At 44.1% G+C, this 13,919-nt stretch overlaps 1 protein-coding gene and 1 long non-coding RNA gene across 5 annotated transcripts in view; one reads left to right on the forward strand and one right to left on the reverse strand.

Annotated features, from left to right (window-relative positions):
- Positions 1-7,683: 7,683 nt before the first annotated feature.
- On the reverse strand, positions 7,684-11,215 carry LOC310852173. Its single transcript, XR_014568006.1, has 2 exons — positions 10,148-11,215; positions 7,684-9,080 (listed from the first exon to the last, which is right to left on the reverse strand). It is a non-coding gene; the product is annotated as an uncharacterized lncRNA (long non-coding RNA).
- Positions 11,216-12,133: 918 nt separating this feature from the next.
- The window catches only part of FRYL (FRY like transcription coactivator), a 149,005-nt gene continuing 147,219 nt past the window's right edge, over positions 12,134-13,919 (forward strand). For 3 of the 4 annotated variants that reach the window (XM_083754769.1, XM_083754771.1, XM_083754770.1), the window contains exon 1: positions 12,135-13,185. The gene's annotated coding sequence lies outside the window, so the exon portion shown is untranslated. Of the gene's footprint in view, positions 13,186-13,919 lie in introns of all 4 variants that reach the window. The other variant, XM_083754772.1, reaches the window with a different exon arrangement.

Raw genomic sequence — 13,919 nt, forward strand, 5'->3', positions numbered from 1 at the left:
AAGATCTAAGAATGTCATTAAGTTTAAGAATTGTGATTTGGAAAACCGTTAAAAGGATATGCAGTGAAATTCAACCAAGGGGAAGCGAGGAAGTCACTTAACAATGTTAATAAGTGTAATTTTGAATAAGGCTATGATTTATGTTTGTTTGTCTTATGTATAACGTTATTCTTGTTTATAAAACCTAATTAACAAAACCAAACACCGTGGCTCCGAAAGACAGGCAGCGGATACTTTAATATGTTGTAGATATTTTCCCACATTTATTATGCTATTTTTGTGATATACAAATGACATGAGAAAACTTGGCATGCTTGTTTGTATAACGTTATTCTTGTTTATAAAACCCAATTAAAAACAAAACAAAATACCGAGGCTCCCAAAGGGTGTGGCAGCAGGAGAGGATCCAAGAACAAACGAGACATTTAAGTGTAGTGTAGTATTGAAATACTTGTTTCTGTGCAGAATATGGATGTTGTGGGAATCATTCCTACTATTTTTGTATAAGCTGCACGGTTCTACATTTGCCGGATGCCCCGCAATCGTGTTATAAAGTAGCTGTGTTGTCCGTTTGCTTTCCAGTGTATTTGGAAATCGGTCCGTCAACGAACTGTGAGAAATGCTACGAAATTAAAGTGGAGGCAATGGATGTACCCGTTTGCATTGTGACAGACACAAAAACCCAATAAAAACGAGTAAAAAAAATCAGGGCATTGCGAGCAATTTTTTATTCTGAAAGTATGGCGGGGGGGGGGGACCACCGAATATTTCTCATATGTGTTTAGTTTGAACTTGAAGCAAAAGAGAGAAAAATTATTTAAGAGAGTTTTGAGGTTGCAGTCCTACACACGGTTACCTCGGGGCTGACTTGAGTAACATTTTGACTTGGTAGAGCTGCAGTTTTTAACAACTTACTGTTTTTGCAGCATTAGGAGTCCCGCAGCACTTTTTAAAGGGAAGGGTGCCCTTGCACATGTGCAGAGTGCCTAGTCTCTAAAAAAAAAAAAAACCCAACTCAATAATTCCTCTGCACATCTGTGGACAAGCAAAGTGCTTCTGTGTATGAAGGCATAAGTATGATTTTTACCTCTTACTAAGAAATAAACCACAACATGTCCATGAGCATAGCTGGGGGAGGAGGGGGGAGCTGCCAAGCAATCAAATAAATCAATAAAAATACTGAGGATCTGCCACCCCCCTTATCATGAAGCCTGCCCCCTCAACATAAATCCTGGCTACATCCAAGACCATGTGAAATAAATTTTTGAATTCATGTACTGCACCTACATACTGCACCTACATACCTGTTGCCAAAAAAAAACTTTGACACACAAAAACTTTGTAGAGGTGAGGAAAACTTGCTTCCGGCTTGCGTGCAATTTCCTGACAGCATCGGTTTCACTTCCTTATACAAAACATTTTTTCCCATACATTAAAAGAACACACCAATGGGTGGAAAAAATTATTGTTTAATTTGAGCCAGGGCACATCAGAACACATTTGCAATGCATGGCTCAGTCCTCAAAATGTGAAGTAATAATCTCTGTTCATGTGTAGAGTTCATCATACCAGACTAAAATCCATATTCTAATTTCATGTGACCCAGAACTACCTGACCTGCCCCATACAGTAGCTGTTGCAGCTTTTAAGGAGTAAATATACGGAAATGGTTAACACAGTTAATTACAACACATATGCAAAGCTGTCGACTTATGTCTCCTCCCAGTTCCCCAATTAAAAGCAGCAAAATGATTAATTAAACAATATTTATTATAGAAAGAGACTCACTGTTGTTTCTTTTGTTTGCTCTATTGTAAGGTAACAAAACAAATATTGAACTAAATTGCAAAGTAGGAGACACTGTTGCTTCTCTGGCCTTCGGTGAAACAGATTTGACTATGCTCAAAACCAATGTAGTATTCTGATAGGCTAATGCTACTTTTTAAGCAGCTCTGGCTCTCCCCATATCTGCTACAGTGTGTGTGCTAGAAAGCCTCATAACAACAGCTGGAGTAATAATAATAATAATAATAATAATAATAATTTATTATTTATACCCCGCCCATCTGGCTGGGCCTCCCCAGCCACTCTGGGCGGCTTCCATAAAAACCAAAAATACAGTAAAATATCACACGTTAAAAACTTCCCTGAACAGGGCTGCCTTAAGATGTCTTCTGAATGTCAGGTAGTTGTTTATCGCTTTGACATCTGCTGGAAGGGCGTTCCACAGGGTGGGCGCCACTACCGAGAAGGCCCTCTGCCTGGTTCCCTGTAGCTTTGCTTCTTGCAATGAGGGAACCGCCAGAAGGCCCTCGGCGCTGGACCTCAGCGTCCGGGTAGAATGATGGGGGTGGAGACGCTCCTTCAGGTATACTGGACCGAGGCCGTTTAGGGCTTTAAAGGTCAGCACCAACACTTTGAATTGTGGTAGGAGCTTTCCTACCAGGGCTGACTTTCCAGCAGCCCAATCATTCACATGTTTTTTTCTTGCTTAAAGCACATGGGAAGCACTTCATGGCCAGAGCTATACTTTTGTATTAAGATTGGCTGAGTGGTACAGAGAGCAGAATAGCCAGAGAGCAGGAGAATGACAGAAATGCCTCTAAATTCAAGGAAGTATAAAACGTGTGTGAGACAAGAAAGGGCTTGAGCCAAGTAGCGTCAGTGGAGCAGCCATCATCGGTCTTAATTAACTTAATGAGATTTACTTTGGCTAGATACGTAGAGGACCGCATTGTTGGACATTTGATGCTTGTTTTTCTCAGTTCAAAATGAAATATCCAACATGAAGAATTCAAAGCATGTTTTCTATATTCAGAATACATGATTTGCTAGAGAAACAGGAAAGAGAAGTTATAATTGGGCAAAATATATACAAAATAAAAAAAATTGTCCAGTAGTACCTTAGAGACCAACTAAGTTTGTTCTTGATATAAGCTTTCATGTGCATGTACACTTCTTCAGATACTTCGGCAGATGGTATCTGAAGAAGTGTACATGCACACAAAAGCTTATACAGTACTAAGAACAAACTTAGTTGGTCTCTAAGGTGTTACTGGACAATTTTTTATTTTTTATATTTCAACTGCATCAGACCAACACAGCTACCTACCTGAATCTTGTTAGAAGGCATAGCAAAAGAGAAACACATTTACTTACTTTATTTTTTATGCAATAATGTTTGGGCAGTGGGTTCTCTTACACTCTGGTGGTTTTAGCTGAGCTTACTTCAAAATAAACATGTTTCACACAGGTAATAAGTGGGGCCTAACATTCAGATCTTTTCTAGTACTGTACGTGCAGAGTCATCTGGAAAATCATAGCATGGTTAGGTGGAGCTCAAGTACCATGAAGCAATTATTATTATTAATATTCCAACTGAAAGCAGCTAGAAACTGCAGCACACTAGCTCGTTCAACATAGGACACATTAATGGAGTCAGAACAGGATCAGGCAGAGTTTCAGAGGGCTAGGACTGTCAAATTTGCAATCTAGATGGGGTCAACTTTATAGGAAACAACCTGACTACACACCAGTTGTTGACCCCTCTGATTTTTCACTGAGGCTCTTTTATCACGGATTCCTGACTGATTTTGGAACACTGGAACACTGACTGGTTTTGCCTGTGCACACGCTTCTTGCCCACTTGAGACTAGAAGCCAGTTCTCCCTAGGCCAATAACCTAACCATCTTGTGGCTGAGACTTGTGAAGGCCGGGCACGAACTTCCACAGGTTTGATATTGTTATGTACTAACCTTGGATCCTAGAACAATAGGCAAGCAGGATCATAGAATGCAACAACTGATTCGCTTGCAGGAGAAGACCAATCAGGCTCCAGGAAGAAGTTAATCAGCCTATTAGGCTGGTAGGATCGTAGAATGAAACAACTGATTGGCCTGCAGAAAAAGACCAGTCAGGCTCCAGGAGGGAAACAGAATCAGCCAACCAGGCAGGACTCGTTGTATAAATAATGTACATAAAAGCTTGAGGTTTGGGGGGCACTTGAATCACTGTTTTACAAGCTGCAATAAAGAGCATGAAATCACTGCAGGACTCCGAGTACATTTCAGATAGCATGCAGATGAGGTAGGTCAAAGAAATGAGACAATCTACTGACTACAGATCACGTCACCTATGTGGATCAGAGTCACATACACCCTAGAATATATTTTCTCATTGTATAGATGAAGAATACCATCAGATTACTTACGCAAGCCAACAGGTACATACATGGCTGTTGCAGCTCAGTCAGGCAAGAAGGTCCAGTGAGGAATTATTTATTGTCAAGAATACACCTACAAGTTCGAAGAAGGCATGTCAGTCAGCCCTATGTCTCTTGGCTATGTCTAGGTGTGCACCCGATGAGGCAGTTGCCTCAACGGGGAGGCTCCACCCCAAATCTCAGCTTCCCCATCCGACCTACGCGCAAGCAGGCAAAGACTACACCTGCATGTAACTGGTTTCTGCTCCTCCCACTTCAATCCTCTCCTGGTCCTGGGAGACAGTGGAGCAGGAGAGGTGGAGGCAGGAGGAAGAGGTGTGGAAGTCCTTGACTCTACAACTGCTTGACCTCTCTCTCCCACCTCCTGCACCTGTTCTTCACTCTCCAATCCTGTAGCTTCTCCTGCACCTAGCTCTCATCTCCCAGCTGTCCCAAGTTTCCCCGGATCACTGATCCCTTCTTCCAAGCCAAACTCCCTGTGCTCCCTCTGCAGTATCCAGCTAGTCCCTGACAATGGCAGAGCCCACAAGCGCCATGAACATTAGTGTTATGTACTGAAGTTCTCACCCTGGGCCAGCAGGGGGATACTGTAGATAGTTTTCACTCAGGTCCACATATGCAAATAAGGGATTGAAAGTGACGTTCAGTGATTGGATAGTTACAGGAAGTTGTTACAGTTGTGTTGTAGTAGAGCTCTGTATAAGCAGACTGGCTGAACCCTTCAGTTTAGTTCAGTTCTGGCCTGTGAATAAACAAGAGCTGTTTGAAGAATCTGTGTTGTCTGATATGTTCACCCACAACTTTACAATTAGTGTGGGTCAAAGGAAAGACAGCTTATAGCAGATGAAGAAAAAAGTACACAGCAGATAGCACAGAGAAATGCACAAGAACTCAGGATCACTGGCTGAAGCTGGTGCCCGCTGTGCTGCTGCTAGGCCACCAGCCAAGGGGAGGCTAGATGGCACAGGTCATGGAAACAGCCCTGAAGATTACCCAGCTCCTTCTACAGTTGCCCTAGCCATTGATGAAAGTGCCTGGAGCAAGAACTGCTGCCAACCTGGCTGCTTTTCCTGCTCACCTCCACCACTACCATCCCAATTTGAGCCAAGTGGCCTAGAGGACTGCTCACTGCTCCCATCTTGCATCTTATGGTCCTACCCATCCCACCCCCACTCCCACTCTAGTCTGGCAGCCAGCCCATATAGCTCCCCAAATTCCCCAAGACAAAACTAAGATATAGAAACGGCAAAAGGCATGCAGTTACAAAAGCTGAAAGCGACAAGGCTTTGGTAAAAGTGCATGATTGCGAAAGTCATGCAGGTCCATTAATCCTGCAGGTTGCAGAACTCTGATTTGTGGGCAAAAGACTTGAATGCATAAGTGGATTTGTCCCTACAAGTGACTGACAACCAGCTTGGGATTCCACCCTTGGCGTGGCATGTTCACGATGAGGACAGCAGCAGTACATTCTGTGCTCAGCTTAGTCCATTGTCCAAGTCACACTATTGGCAAAACAACAGCCCATTCCACTTTTGAGCGAGCTGTGTTGATTCTGAGTTCCACAATGTACCCCACCCATGAAAAAATGTGAAAAAGACCCAATATTATGTTATTATGTTATATATCCCTCTTGCCATCCTGAATTTTGGCTGCTGCCTCTGGGTAAATGCAAGGGGGACACTTAACTGCTCCATAAGATATTTTATTTTAAAATGTTGATCTGGTCACTGTGGGGGCAGCAGCCTCCTGTGGCCTTTGTGGTGAATACAATAGGCATGCTGTTCTAAGACCAAAACACCACATAGTAGGATTCAGATCACTCACAAGGCAACCAAATTAGTACACTGGTTATGACTGCCAGATTTTTCTGATTTACAAGCGCCAAGTTTTCCTCCACAGCAATTGAAAAGCTCTCCTTTCAGAATTTTGCGAAGACTTTGAAAGTTTCCTCCAGCATGAATGCCATTTTGTTTGCTAGTAGGAAAATAATTCTACATTATGGTGCAGAACACAATAAACTTTCCAAACAATAAATTAATGGATTCATTGATATAAAGGCATATCAATCCAGCTGGATTCTTAAATATCATTGGAAAGTTTTCTCCTAGCATGGAAACTGGAACATATACGGAATATATAAAGTAAAAGGAAGTCATATAACTCATGTTATAGCTTATTCTATGGTGGTAAAGGCAATGTAGAAGCAGTATTTCTCTGCCAATATTGCATTGTCATCAATGCTGTCCAGGAGAGTATTTATTTTACAGGAAGTCCCTCGCCTTCTCCAGTCTGACCAACAAAATGATAAAAGGGACCAGTGTGACTTGTTCATCAACTATTTTGTAGATACTGGAAATTTACATCAATACAGTTGCTCACATCTGTAGGAACCTGGACTCCATTGCATGTAGTTAACATGCTCAAAGCACCTAGTCCTATATTGTGGGATGGCTTTCATTTGTTGAGGCTTGATGGCATGTATCAGGTACTTAGAAAAGTGTAGCCAACTACTTATTTGCACTCCTGGGTATTTATTATTATCAAGAAGGGGGGGAATAAAAAATTATTTTAAAAATAATAATATCAAGAAGGGGAGGATTGACTGGCTAGGTCCAGCAAATTATAAATGTCCCTTTCAAAGCAAGCAAATCTACTCCTTCTCATAGTAAAACAGTTTTGGATCTAATGCAATAAGGAACTAGTTATAATATCCAATGTCAGATTTTACAGAGCACCTATAAATAGTATGAGAAAGAAAACTGCAGGCAGATGTGCTTGATATGAACATGACTCAAGAATTTCCAAAATAGTTTTAACATGCTAATTGTGAAACAAGCATCCATTGCTAAGATCCTTCTGTTATGTTTTATTAAGTGGAAGTCTTCTGCTGCAAGTCTGAAAGCACTAAGTCAAGAGTGGATCTGTTTAAGTAAATGGTGTTACTGTCCATACTGATTCCATTGTATGTGATGACTGTAGCACTATAAGGGTTAAAGCAGCATGGTGAAATTATTTCTTCTATGCAGCTATCAAAAGAACTTTAAGGGTCTGGACTTTGTAGCCCTGGGAACATCTGGATATTTTGGAATCAGAAAACTGATTTGTTGGAAAGATCAGTCCCCTGTACATTCCAATAATACTATATACTATAAATAGTTTTGATAAGAGCATGAAAAGCATCCACATGGTAGCAAATCATGATGAAAAAGTACAAAACTTGTGAGGTTCCCTTGTGAGAAATTATATAAGAAAAATATTTCAAAAGCATTTTCTCAAAACCCTGAAGTTCCTGCAAACCTACAGCTGAAGCCTGGGAAATTCAGTAGTTTATCTCAGTGAAACAATGTGAATAATTTCTGGCAAAGGACAATATCTGCATATTTGACATTATCTTGGCAAAACACGCAGAAAAAGAAGCAACCCCCCTGCTTTTATTTAAGGAAAGGAAATGTTTCCATACTTTGAAGTATATGGCAGTCTTTATTGTAATTATAGCAGGGGCAGAGAGATGCTTGGAGAACAACTAATATGTGCTTAGCTCAAGACCAGAGGGGGAACAAAGTGAACAGAAACAATTTAAACATAATCACAGGAATGCAAGCTGCACCTTAGCATTCTTGATGACCCCGCCATGCAGTGCCAGCACCCCCTCCTTGCCCAGAAATGGAAGGAACTAGCCAATCTGGAGCACAGGCATGTTGCTGACAAACTTTCTCAACATTTGTTTATTTAATTGCATTTATATCCCACCTTTCTTCCAAAGAGATTAATGTGGCATACCTGGTTCTCTTCCTCCCCACTGCACCCTCACAAGAAGCCTGTGGGGTAGGTTAGTGTCAGGAATGAGCCAGCTCAAAGTGAGGGTTTGCAGCCAAATACAGAAAGCAGCCAACAACAGGGAGGCTTTGATGTTAGTTAGGCAGGAGATAGCCAGCAGTTGCAGACTTTGGCTTTTCCTGACCTTGAGGAGCCGGATGGTAAGGCAGTAGCTGAGAGAAGTCTGGAACACAGCCAAAGCTTGATGGAAGCACAATCAGACGCAAACAAACCCCTCTTAGACCTGGAAGAGGTTGGATCTGATCTAATAAGTCCATAGAGTCGCTGAATGGGGGTGCTGTTAGATCAGAAGCAAAACAAGAAACATCAGAGTCATAAGTTCAATATCTGTTGGAGATGCCGAAAGAACTCTTCAGAAGGGTCATCTTGAGTAATGGCGCCGGAGGCTTCGTTAGAGCCGTCCGGAGCTATCTGTTTGTTTCTGCAATAAATCCTCCTTTTCATTATCTACGCTTACTGTGTTATCACGCTGGGAACCTGACAGTTAGGCTCAGAGACAGTGACTGGCTCAAGGTCACCCAGTGAGTTTAATAGCTGAGCAGGGATTTGAACCATGGCCTCCCAGGTCCTAGTCCAACACTCTAACCACTACACCACACTGGCTCTCGAAATTCAAATTTTAGGTTCTACCTTGATTTGAACTCAGATCGCTGGATTCACAGTCCAGAGTGCTAACCGCTATACCATAGGACCACATGCACAAGAGATACATCTCACCCTCAGCACCACCCATTCTCCCAAAATGTGAGCCCCATTCTTAGAAATGGCCCTGCAATGAACCACCTTGAGTCTCTTGCATGTTTTTTTTGTGGGGTTTTTTTGCCACCTGCACCTTAGTTAGAACAAGGCTATTTCCTTTTGAGCATGTAATTCCATCAATAAATATAGCTTTCTTATTTTCCTAACCTCACTTATACCAACCTCCAGGTATACTCCTCCAACAGGGATCCAATTTCTGTTTAGCTTCTGTGAGAATGTTAACTCCGAACACCAATAGGAGATCCACGTAGATCCTGATTTCTAAAAAAATTAACACCAAATAATGAATGTTGGGTACTCTTAAGTTTTGATGCATAAGTTCTCAGAGCAAAACCGGTCATTTGAATTATTACTATAGTGGTACCTCAGGTTACAGACACTTCAGGTTACAGAGGCTTCAGGTTACAGACTCTGCTAACCCAGAAATAGTACCTTGGGTTAATAACTTTGCTTCAGGATGAGAATAGAAATTGTGTGGTGGCAGCACGAGGCACCATTAGCTAAAGTGGTACCTCAGGTTAAGAACAGTTTCAGGTTAAGAATGGACCTCCAGAACGAATTAAGTTCTTAACCCGAGGTACCACTGTACTTTGTTATTTGATTTGAACACCATACATTCAAATCAAGCTCAACATTATTTACTCTAAGTCCCACTAAAGTCAACTGGGCTTGCTTCTGAAAAGACATGTATAATTGCACTACACTGTAATGATTACTCTCTAGTTATTTGGGCTACAAAAAAAACAATTATTTGAGTACAGTAATGGAGCCACTTTTGAAACCTGCTCACTGTCGTCTGTGCAAAAGAACAATTCCTATCAAAAAATGAGCTCAGAGAAAACTGGTTCTGCAAGTTTGCTGCACAATCTCTCTGCACCGTGTTGATGTGTTGAGACACCATGCAGTCATCTCCCACCTGATCCCTGAAGCATTAACAACTTTGGAAAAAAATTGCAATCAAATTGTACAAACATTTGAGCTAATGTCTGCACATCTGATGGCTACTAAAAATAATAATGACGGTGACACCCTGCAGCACTGACATTAGCATCGGATGGGATATAAACAGCTATAATAATTATGACAGTTACTTCTCTAGGCAAATAAAATGGCCGACATGTAACTGCCATCAATTCTAGATCTGGGGAGCAATATGTGTAAGCTACTTTGTTGTTAACACACCAACCATTGTGTATGTAAATACAAACTCCTCCACCTCTAGCTTTACCAGAATCACTGTTTCTACCAGAGTGATAAATTATTCGATTTATCAGCTCAACTGCCGCATCCGGTACTGCTGAATGTAGCCAAGTTTCTGTAATAATTACCACACAGCTCTCACAAAGAAGCTTGTTTGCTGCCATCAGCAACTGTAATTCGTCAATTTTGTGGATGAGAGATCTGATGTTGGCCAGGAAGGCGCTTGGCAGTGCTGGTCTGGTGGGTCTTTTTCAAAGCCGGGTTAACAGACCAGCTCTGCAACCACGTTTTTGCTTTCGCTCTTTTCTCTTTCGCTTCTTTCAGCACTTCCCCCTCCCGTCGACAATCCAGAGAGATCCCGGAGGTCTTACTATGCAGTTTTGTATACAGTGGGACCTTTGAAACTCTCTATCTATATTTTTCTTGTGAGCCCGATGTTTACCAGTTTTGTGCGTGAGTAGGTGAGGTATTGGGAGCTCAGAGCCGCAGCGTATGAACGCGCCGCCATCTTGGAACTGAATGCCTGAAACTTGGGAAGAGAAAGTAAGATTGATGACTGAAATCTGTATTGAATTGCTGGCAAGTACATCAGTCAATTCTGTGGCAGGCAGACACAAATCACCCCACATGAAAAGGTATGTTACAACTGTTGCAAATGTTTTGTGTGTGCAGTCTTACATACAATACTGGGTGAGTAGCATCCCAGATGGAAGAAGGGGTGTGACAATCAGCAGCATCTAGCAAAACATCACCATACATGTAAGAAAATTCCCCACCCACACAATGCGCTACCATTGCACATTTTCCAGTGAATTCCAGAATGTGAACCACTGAAATTGGGTCTACACTTAACTGTCGCCACTCCAATTGAGGCCTTCTCCAGCAGAATTACAGCCTGAAGCTGTATGGTGGACTTGAATCTACTTTCCCTTCAGCAATGGGAACTTCCGCTACCTTCCCCAATGTACTTCAGGCAGCATTTTTTGATACTCTGCAGAACTTCACAGCTGCCCAATGACACACCCAAAAGTATTTTAAATGGTTTGTCTTCAAACTTGCCAAAGGCAGAGAAATGGAAGACCAGTAATGAAAATGGTGGATAACTTGCAGGTCAGCAAGCACATCCACCAACAATTATGAAGGAAAAGTTGAAATGGGAAAGTAGAAAAACTTTTTTTTTCAGGCTTAAGTCACTCCTAGCACGCTACAGCACACCACAATCACCAGTACACGGATAGCAGAATAACCTCAGCTCTGGAAAAGCATGAGACGAACAGGCAGAAATAATAGGTGGGGTACAGATTAGCCTTTGTGGGTGCTTCTAGATGGATTATAGGATTTGTGTTCCTCATGGATGGACATTTTCTGCACATGGGATCATAGTCCTAAAAGTGACAGACTGATATTTAAAACAAAAACAACAACAACAAAATCCTTCCAGTAGCACCTTAAAGACCAACTAAGTCAGTTCTTGGTATGAGCTTTCGTGTGCATGCACACTTCTTCAGATACACTGAAACAGAAGTTTCCAGACCCTTCTATATAGTGAGAAGTTGGGGAGGGGTATTACTCAGAAGGGTGGTGGGAATAGGTGATTGGCAGATAGCTGTGATGAGCCTGTTGACGACTCTTAACGACTGCAATAGGTCTTACGCCCGGCCAACATCCCACACAACGATGGTTTACAAGCTATAAGGAACACCATTTCAGATAAAACCACAGCGGACTTTGCCACCAAACTCTGCCAATTTGTCCTTACCCACAACAACTTCAAATTCGGTGATGACCTGTTCCTTCAGATCAGCGGCACAGCAATGGGCACCCGCATGGCCCCACAGTATGCCAACATCTTCATGGCAGATTTAGAACGTTTCCTAAACTCCTACCCACTCAAACCTCTCTTGTACCTGCGATACATTTATAGAAGGGTCTGGAAACTTCTGTTTCAGTGTATCTGAAGAAGTGTGCATGCACACGAAAGCTCATACCAAGAACTGACTTAGTTGGTCTTTAAGGTGCTACTGGAAGGATTTTTTTGTTTTTGTTTTGACTATGGCAGACCAACACGGCTACCTATCTGTAGACTGATATTTATTTATACCAACCAATATTTACTGATGCTATTGTACTATTATTTTTAAAAATAATAATACATGGTATTGTGTGTGTTTTAATGAAAGTGCAGCGTAGCAATATTTAAATGAATAGTTTTAAATATTAAGCTCCTGTCTGCAAGCAACTTGCATCAAGCGGTACACGCAAAAAACCAATGTTGCTCAGCTGTAAGAGAAAAGCAGAGTGTGTGTGCAGACGGGTCCAAGGCACAATCAACAAGTGGGAAAAAATCCCTAAATCCAAATTATGTGAAATTTAAAGCATTTTAAACCCCCTGAAGGAACAGCGCCACCTTTCTCATTTAAAATGGAACAGAGATTTGGCCCACGAGGAAAAACCCCACGAGGGGAGATTTAAAGGGCCCAAAAAAAACCCTGAATTCTCCGCATCAACGTTGAACAGCTGGGCGGTCTTTCTCAGCCCTCTCGGGGCTCCCGAGGACAGAACCAAGATTGATGTCCACCTTGACCCACTCCCAGAGAGAGGAAGCGACTTCTTCGCACCAATAAGCGTGTGGGGAGGGTGGAGCTTTGACCACCTCGGCGTGCCGATTGGCCGGACAGGTCGCCCGCCTTGGCGCATAGGCTCGGAGCCGGGGCCTTACCGCCGAGGTAGCCACTGAGGATGAAGGCGGGAGGCGGGCACGGGAGAGCGACGCTTCGCCCGGCCAACGAGCCGCCGGGATGCCTGTTCCTGTTTGAGAGGAACGTGCCAATGAGGGTGGCGTGAGGGCGGGGAGAAGAAGGAGCTGGGCTATGCGAGTTATCGAGAGAGAGAAAAGAGTCGGGGTAATAAAGGCGGCGGGAGGCGGCGGCGATTGGAGCCGTTCTGAGCGGCCCCTGTCGGGCGGAATCCTTTTCAAAGCGGCCGCGCGGAGGGCGGAGCGGGCGGGCGGGCCAGGCGTCGCCGTGACGGGAGGGCGGTGATGGTCGCCGACAGGATGAAGTAGTGCTGCTTCGGGGCGGCGGCGAAAACGTCCGGGCTGCTTCTGAAACCTCCGCCAACCGGGGCGAGGAGAAAGCGCCTCAGGAGCGTCGCCACCACTAAGCAGGTATGGAAACCTGAGGAGCCGAGAGAGAGAGAGATTGTGGTTTGAGCGCCATTCGCGAGGGGTTCTGTGGCGGCGGCGGCGGTTTCCCGGTCCCAACGGAAACGGAGCCGCCGGCGCGAGACCCTCTCTGGAAACGAGGCCGGGCGGGCGCGCGCGAGAGCAACGGCTTCTTTCCCTCAGGCTGCTGCTGTGAGGCGCTTTTGTTTATAGCCGAGGGGCGTGTGTGCGCGTGTGTGTGTGTGCGCGCGCGCGTTCTGAGCGGCGGTTCTCCTCCTCCCACCCGCGGGAAACCGAGGAAGAAGGGAGACCGCGGGTTCTCGATCTCCCGCCCTTTCTTTCGCAGCGTAGGTAGCGGGTTCGCCGGGCGTTTCGCGGAGGAGAAAGCGCAGCTGCTCGGAGGAGAGCGGGGAGGCTGGGCCGGGGAAGGGGGGTCGACCGCAGCGAGGCTTCGGGAGTCGCCTGCCTGCCTGCCTGCCCGGGAGGGAGCGCCTTTCTTTCATTTTCTTTCTTCCTCCCTCCCGCGAGGGAGGCACCCACGCAGCCAACTTTCTCGTAACTGTCGCTCGGCGGGGCGCTTCTAGCCCTGCTTCCTTCAAGACGCAAAGAGAGAAAGAGAGACGCGCTCGCAGGCAAAAAAACCCCTGCAAACCTGAGGATGTGGGTGTCTTCTTTGGCGATCTGTCGTAGCCGATTGTCTTCCACGAACACGGTCTTAACAGCGAGTCCGTAAGTGA

The sequence above is a fragment of the Podarcis gaigeae genome (genome assembly GCF_964106915.1).
Source record: "Podarcis gaigeae genome assembly, chromosome: 9".
NCBI lineage: Eukaryota > Metazoa > Chordata > Lepidosauria > Squamata > Lacertidae > Podarcis > Podarcis gaigeae.